General features: G+C 45.3%; 1 protein-coding gene across 2 annotated transcripts in view; it reads left to right on the top strand.

Annotated features, from left to right (window-relative positions):
- Positions 1 to 2,290: 2,290 nt before the first annotated feature.
- The window catches only part of SMAD1 (SMAD family member 1), a 42,740-nt gene continuing 37,329 nt past the window's right edge, over positions 2,291 to 7,701 (top strand). Inside the window, exons 1-2 of one of the 2 annotated variants that reach the window (XM_033061136.2) lie at positions 2,291 to 2,477; positions 3,287 to 3,367. The gene's annotated coding sequence lies outside the window, so the exon portion shown is untranslated. Of the gene's footprint in view, positions 2,478 to 2,654; positions 2,719 to 3,286; positions 3,368 to 7,701 lie in introns of those variants that run through there. The other variant, XM_033061137.1, reaches the window with a different exon arrangement.

Raw genomic sequence — 7,701 nt, 5'->3', positions numbered from 1 at the left:
GAACCCATTCTCTGTTGCCCCTTGGGATAGCACAGTTATTCAGCCCAGTGCAGAGGAGCATCAAGGTTGATACCCAGGTGTTCATACTCCTCTGATCTCCTTTTTTCAGTTTTCTAATGTTATTCAGAAAACCAGGAAGACGCTAATGATTCAGGGTATTAAAGTAGCCAGTGGAGTTAGAAGTGGTGAGTGTGCAGTAAGACACTGCTGGTACTACTCACCCACAGAGTAACGGGTACAGACAGCCAGCTCTGACTGCACATGCTAAAGCAGAGGCAGAATTTGAAGTTTTGACTCAGCTGTGTGACAGAACAGCCCAGTCAGGGAAGCCTCGATGCAGATCTGACCAGGGCACACTGTTTCTGCCTTGTCCCCTGGCCTTCTCACACCACTGCTCTGTCTGAAGCCAGGTCTACCCAGCCCTCTCCAGGACAACCACTCTGGTTATTAAACATCAGCAAAAGACTCTCCTAGGCTGTTTTATAGCCCTTTTTAGGGAAAGCAGCATATTAATGTGATCCTCCCCAAGCCTCAACGTAAGCAGAGAATAATTTAATTCTCTCATGCCAAAGCCAAGCTACCAGTCAACCTTAACAACAACAAAAGCAGTAAAAACGTGGTTTTAACAAGACACCTGACAAACTGCAGCGCTTCCCTAATTATCTCCTTGTCATATCTGTTTAGTGTGAATCATGAATTGATACTTGAGCAACCAGGATCCAGTGGATGGAGCTTGTGCCTGCCAAGTCAGCATGCAGAGCAGAGCAAAGCTCAGGCACACCAGGCCTTTTTCATGTATTTTTCTGTGTGAGACTGGATCACCAAGACTGCCAAGCTCTTGGGGCAGATACTACTGCTGCATCCACTACTCTTGTTCCAGGACACCTGGACCCAGATTAAGCACTGCACTGTATCTGTGATTGCACATAGAAAGAAAAGTTTACTTGCTAACTGTAGTTGTGTACAGTGCAAGCACAAAATACACATTCAAGCTGATTAATGAAGTTCACTCATCTTGAATCATTTAAGGTTCAAAATTTAAGCAGTGAAAGAGTAATTCTATTCCAGGCTTTCCCCATCAATATTATAGCATCATCCTGTGTGGGAGTTCCTCTACTATTATTGTAGCATAATACCTAACAGTACAGTACAATTCACCTGTTTGCAATTTGTGCAGTATTTATGTGGCAAAGAAATGGATGAATTTTAGATTATGAAGTTAGAAAGAAGCGCTGATAGCCTCACAGGCATAAACCTGGGTACTTTTTACTGCTGCTGTTGTGCTCCTGCTGTGACCTTGGGCAAGCCATTCCAAATCTGTATCTTCAGACTCACAATGCACCTGGGTGGGCAGGACCACTGCTCATCTGGAAAAACTCCCAGGGCCTTGAGTCCTCTGGGCCTCCATGTTGCTGGATTTTAAAATGAGGTTAAATCATAGGCAGAACTGCCTATATATGTGAAATTTTACTGCCCTAAGTACAGGGATATAACTATGCCAGTAGAGGCATATCAGAATATTTTCCACGTAGAAACATCTTGCACTTGTTGCTCCATATCTCCTTCCAGGAACGATGACTGGGTAAAAGCCAAAGTATTTGTTAAAGAATCAGTTTCAGTTCAATCTTGCTTGCACAACACTTATCTGACTACTGTAAGCACAGCAGGCAGGAGAGGCTCACCGCTCCACATGCGGGCACCAAACTTTCAGCCAGTTCCACTTTGGAGCTGACACTTGCAGATCCAAATGGAGTTCAAGTTCATTTCAGAGGGACAGCGGCATGAGGCTTCGTTACTGTGGGTCTGAGTGCACAAGAAGCCTCATGCCCTGCAATGGGGTTGCTCGCATGAATGAGCAGTAAGTGCGGCAATACCTATGGGCAGGAGGATGTCCACGTGTAAAACACCTGGGGATAGAGAGTGCTCTGTCATTGGGACCTATTACGGCAATTACTTCAGTATTACGACTAGACCAAGCCAAGGCTGAATCACCTGCGGCAAGCGGCAGGACATAATTCTGTTCGATCAGGAACTGACTTTAACTCCGAGTCTGACAGCATCCGCCGCTGTTCCCAAGCCCCGCTGCCCGAGCTCCCCAGCCGCTCCGGCGGGGCACAAACGCCTCTGGAGCCGCAGTGAGGGTGTGGGAGGAGGCTCACACGCGGGCGGGTGTCGGGCTGTGGGTTAGGGCACACAGCGGCCGTGCCGTGCCGTGCCGGGGCCGCTCTCCGGCGGCGGGCGCAGCGCTCCCAGCGGGACCCGGCGGCGCGGCGGCGGGGGCGGGAATTTGGGGAGGATCCCTGGCCGGGCCGGTGCGTGTGTGTATGTGAGTGTGTGTGTGAGTGTGCCGGTGAGCGGCGCGGGGCGGCTCCGGCCGCCTGACGCCAGCCGGGCCACATCCATCCCGATCCCGATCCCGATCCCGATCCCGGCGCGGAGGAGCTGCCTGCGGGCCGCCCGTCACCGCCCGCCAGCCGGTAACAACTTCGCGTCCCCCCGCCTCTCCCCGCTCACTGCCCCCGGGCCGGCGGCTGTGCCCGCACATCCTCCCCTCCTCCCCCTTCTCCTTCCCGGTCCTGGCGGCGCTGCCGCGGAGCTCTCCGGCCGCGGGCCGGGCGGGAGCGGCTCCGGGCAGCGCTGCGCTCCCGCTCTCCGCCCCGGCATGATGGCGTCCCTGCGGCGGCCCGGCGGGGACCGCTCCCGGCCCCAAGTTGGTGGGTAGGTGCCGCGCCGGGCCCGGCGGGCGCTGAGCCCTTCCCCGCCGGGCAGCGCCGGCCTGCGGCTCCTCCCCGGCCCCGGCCCCAGCGTGGCCCGAGGGGACGCGGCGGAGCCCCGGCCGGCCGGGCAGGGGCCGCCTTTGTGTGTGCGGGAGCAGCCCTTCGCCTCCCGCCTCGGCCCAGCCGCGTCCCTCGCACTCTAATTTATCTGCTTTCTGCTTTTTCCCCCCTTCCTTTCTTTCCTTTCTTTCCGCAGCCCCTTCCTCTCCTGGGTTGTTTTTTTTTTTTTTCCCTCCCCTCCCCTTCTTTCTTCTTTAATGACAAATCTGTGCTTAGAGGTCAAGGAAAGTTCACTTTTTTTTTTTTCTTTTCCCTGTTAGAGGGTTTGGATGCTTGAGATTTTCCCCCTCCTCAGTATAGTTGCTTCATATACTCGTGCAGCCAAATAATCTTATCCTGAATATAGATCTTTAAAGCTTATTAAAATTTACTGGCGTGGAAATATTCAGTCATGCGTTCGAAAGGATCTGGGCCAAATACTGACTTTTTTTTTTTTTTTTTTTTTTCAGTATAAACTGAAGTCAGAGGGAGTTCTGACCGAGGCAGGGTTGCTGTGATTGCTCTTTTGTTAGTAGATCAATCTGACGAAGGTACGTGGTCCAACCTTACAGTTTGCTTTTACAGTATCTGGATAACAGCTTATTCTGAAAAAATGCTTTTATTCTGAAAATTAATCGTTATTTTGGTGTATTTTAGGTTAAAATGATGCTCACTGCATGTCTACAGTTTTATTTGGGGAAGTATTTTAAACGGAGGTTAATAAAAACAGTGTTGCTAGAGCCACATGGGGAGGAGTAGAAGTAGCTGTGTATTTCAGTTACAGGCAAATGGAGAAGATCATTGCCTGAAACATGTCAGTGTTTAATGGATGTCAGTGTTCAAAGATATTGCGCCTTAAAACTAACATGCTTCTTAGGAAAGAGCTGTCATAGCCGATAGTTTGAATGTTTTGCACACAGAGGGAAGTCAGAAAAAGAAAACTTTAATATTTTTTCTCCCAATAGTTACATGTGTTTTTAAGCAGCACTCAGGAGTAAGAATAAAAACTATAGCTTACACAGCCCACGGAGAACACTTTTCTTTGCAGGTGTGTGTCTGTAATTCTTCATGTGGCTGACTGTATGCACCTTGTCGTGTCAAACAATAGGAGCAAATCATGTGAGGGAACCTAAGTTTGGCTTATTTTTTTCTTTTACTTGTGAGTAATAACTTGGCTGAATTATGGGACTTGAGTTTTTTAGTTACAGCTGATTAATACTTAATTTCCCCCTTGAACCAGAGAGCAGTGCTATGAAGCTTTTTCAAGATTCTCACTGGATTTAAGTGCAGGTTTTGAGTGCTTACTTCTCTGTTGTGACTGGAAGAACATCAGTATGAAAATGAGAGAGATCTGTCCCTTTTTGGTGTTCTTGCTGTGTCTTAGGGATGAAGTCTTGCAATTTACTTGACTGTAAGTAGGCACTTGAGAGAAATTTCCCTTGATTTGGATGATTTGGGAACCAGAAGGCTTGCACAGCTATGAGAAATGATCAGGTTACCCTAAGGGTAGGGATTTGTCCTTGCATTTGTTTTGACCCCATTACCATTGGGTATGTAATCAAATACATTTTTTTCCTTCTCTGTTCTGTTCAACTTGCTTTTTTGTGTACCCTTGAAGATGTGATGATCTGATAGATTTGAGAGAAGTGACTGAGTAAACAGATGGAGATCTTTCTGTTTTGGTATAAATATTAACTATCAATTCAAATATTTGAAAACTGATGAGTTTGGTGTTTGTTTTTCCTCTGTAGTTTGAAAACAGAAGTAAAGAGTTGAACGTGAAGAAAAACAATACAAAGGTTAATAAAAGTGCTACTTGTGTTTCTGAGTACTGGGAAATTATTGAGATTAAACTGTTAATTTCTTTGCTTGCTATTAGGATTTAAATTTTAAAAAATGAAGGAGTTATGACTGTTTGGTTGTTTTGGGTTTTTTTCTTGAAATTAAAGCATGAATGCACTGGATATTACATATTGGCAGTGTTCTGCTCTGTGCAGCCCAAGCTGTGTGTGTAAAATATCATTTGAGTAGTTTTACAGGCCTAATGGAGGCATCATCTCAGCTTTATAAATAATGTAAGTTGTGTATAATGTGGAGTCCCCAGAGACTGCAGAGAAAGCATCATTACCAGCCTTTTCAACCTGCTGGAGATCTTAAATTGATTTACAGCACTGAACTGGTGCAAAATGATACATCAGGATGACACAGGGTCAACCTGTAAAAGTCTATGATGTGAGCCTGTTAGTTCAGTCATCATAATTAAACCATATTATGAGGGCAGCAAAGCAAGTGTCTGTGACATGTCCCATTGTGCTTCAGATACGGCTGGTTTAAGAATCAAATAAAGAGAGCACCATGTGTATTATTTAAGTTATGCAATGAGCAGCTGAAATTAAAGTTTGTGGCCCTGTGAAGAGTAAAAGCTGAACTAATTTAGGTTGACTCTGAACCTTTTCCTTTAGTCATTAGGAGCTGAAATAGATGAAGAAGGCATGTGCAGCTTTGGGATGTCTGCGTGGGGAAGTGGTTGTGAGTGAATCTCTGAAATTGATACAGCCTTTCTCGAGGATCAGCTAGGCTTTACCTGCAGAGCACCAGGCTGTGCTCTCAGACATCAAGGGAACAAACAGGCAAACAAGCCAACTGTTTGACTTTCCCCCCCTAGTATTTGTATCCTACTGAAGTTTGTAACTGCCTGTTGAAGCATTTCTGCAGATCTTGAACTATTTGGCCAAACTTCTAGAAGAGACTGTAATTTTGAGTATGAGTTGGCATAGGTCACTCTTCTTGATGAAGACAACTGTGGCTTCAGATTTGTGTTTCCCTCTTAACAGCCCTAGAAAACAGCATGCCATGGGTAATAAAATGTTTGCTAAATACTCAGCATCTTAGGTCTTGCTGTTTCTGCTGGTAAAATCACTATTATGTGTTTTGGGAAAAATCCTGCAAAAACGCTTTTTTTTTTCTCTTCCTTCTGCAAGTCAGTGTGCTGCTTGGGGATTTGAGAGTTTAGCATTTGTTAGTGTTTAAACCAACTCCTCGTACCTGAATTGGTGTGAATTTTCAATCTCCTGAGGTTCTCCCAGCCCAGAAAGAAACATCCCTTATTTGTAATCATAAATACAAGTTAAAAAAACAAATTTGAGGCATGCAAGTGAAACAGACAAAATAAATGGTCACTAGTGTTAAGAGATTTATTAGTCTCCAGGTTCAGTCGCACCTCAACAGCATGTGCTGTAGCTGAGGTGCTTTTTGAGTGGTAGATAAAGGAATTAAAGTTCACTTTGGAGTGCAGTGGCTTTTAAAATGTGGATATGGAGCTGTGACACTGCTGTGTCAGTGCAGATGAGGAAACTACCGTATTGGAGAGAGAGCCATAAAATCTGTGAAAATGAAAGTCAGATTGCACAAATTGCTTTATGGTCAGTGAAGTGATCCTACCAGTGTGTGGGAGTTTTGTTTTTTGTTGGCTTTGTTTCTGTTTCTTATTTTTTAAATTTCTGGTTTAGGTTTTCATTACAAATTCACTCAGTTTTGCTTTCAGAGTTGGGAAAGATGTGTTCTGCTCATAAATGCTTCACTGTTTTTCCCTGTAGTAACAGCAGACTAATGTTCTTCCACTGGCCTTCCTTCTGTGTATAGTAAAAAACTGAATGCATACCTGTCTTAATAATTAAAAGATGGTACACAGTTCCTAGAAGTTTTCCTTTGAAATGTACTTTGCAGAGTGAGAAAGTCAAGTTTGAGATATAAACCCCAACTTGGCAAGCAAGGTTTAAAGTGCTGGTGACTTACATGCTCATCTATACAGTCATCAGGCAATTCTCAAACTATTTTGCTCAAGCTGTAGAACAGCAGAGAGAATTTTTATATTAGAATGCAGGGTTTTTCTTGGGATGGGAAGGAAGTTATTTTAAATTGATATTTTTAAAGTTTTAGTGTTGTATCCCCGCAGTCAGGGGTATTTCCATTAGAGTGTCACTACTCTTCAAGATTTGAAGTAACCAAAGAAAACGTTTGATTGGGCCTTTGTGGAGGACTTTACAGATGGGGGATTCAGGGGTGAGGACACCCTTGGATAATGGCTGCCACAAAGATCCCTATCCTCCTCCTCAGACAAATGGTAATTTGCATTACAGAAGCTTTTCGGGTTGCTGTGTATTTGAGTGGGGGATGCCTGTGTGTTTTAACGGGATAGAGAAGGCAAACATTTCATCAAATGGACTGATTTCAAGGAATGAAAACATTTTCTAAAGTGAACCCAGATGATACAGGATTCTCTCTCTGCATCCATTTGTCACCTGCGTGTGTTGGCACTGGAAGTTCCTCCCAGTTTAATAGGAACAAAGGTTGAGCACAGTACTCCTAGTTGAACAGTGTGAGGTCAAGTATTCCACGCATGAAATGCTGAACTCTCTTGAGCTGTGGAGGTGGGTCCATTTGTATTATTTTTTTAGTTTGGGAAGGGAGGAGGGGTGCATCAGGAAATGTGGCAGTGGGATTGCTCTGGTGGAAGGGTTGTGGGGCTGTAGTGCCACACAGCAGCTGGGCTGAGCTGTCAGATTCTAAAGGGTTTTCTGCAAGCACAGATTGTTTTGCTCAGTTGTGCCCTTCTGGTGGTTGCTGGCTCGGAGACTGTAGCAGCTGAGTTTAGATCAGGGGTTGAATCATTTTTCTTCCTGTCTATAGACTTGCCAGAGTAGGGACGCTGACCAGTAGAGCTATTCTGGACACTTGCACAGTTTGGTTGTTCTGACATAACTCTGTAATTGTTCTGGACTATGTCACTTTTGTTCCAATCTGTGTTACCCACTCGGGAGAGTGATATTAGAGCAGATGTCACCAGTCTCTCCCATTTGGTTTTTCCCCCACCCTTTCTCCAGCA

This window comes from Catharus ustulatus, chromosome 5 (assembly GCF_009819885.2).
Source record: "Catharus ustulatus isolate bCatUst1 chromosome 5, bCatUst1.pri.v2, whole genome shotgun sequence".
Taxonomy (NCBI): Eukaryota; Metazoa; Chordata; class Aves; order Passeriformes; family Turdidae; genus Catharus; species Catharus ustulatus.
The sequence above is the reverse complement of the archived record's forward strand: the minus strand, read 5'-3'. Positions and strand labels throughout refer to the sequence as shown.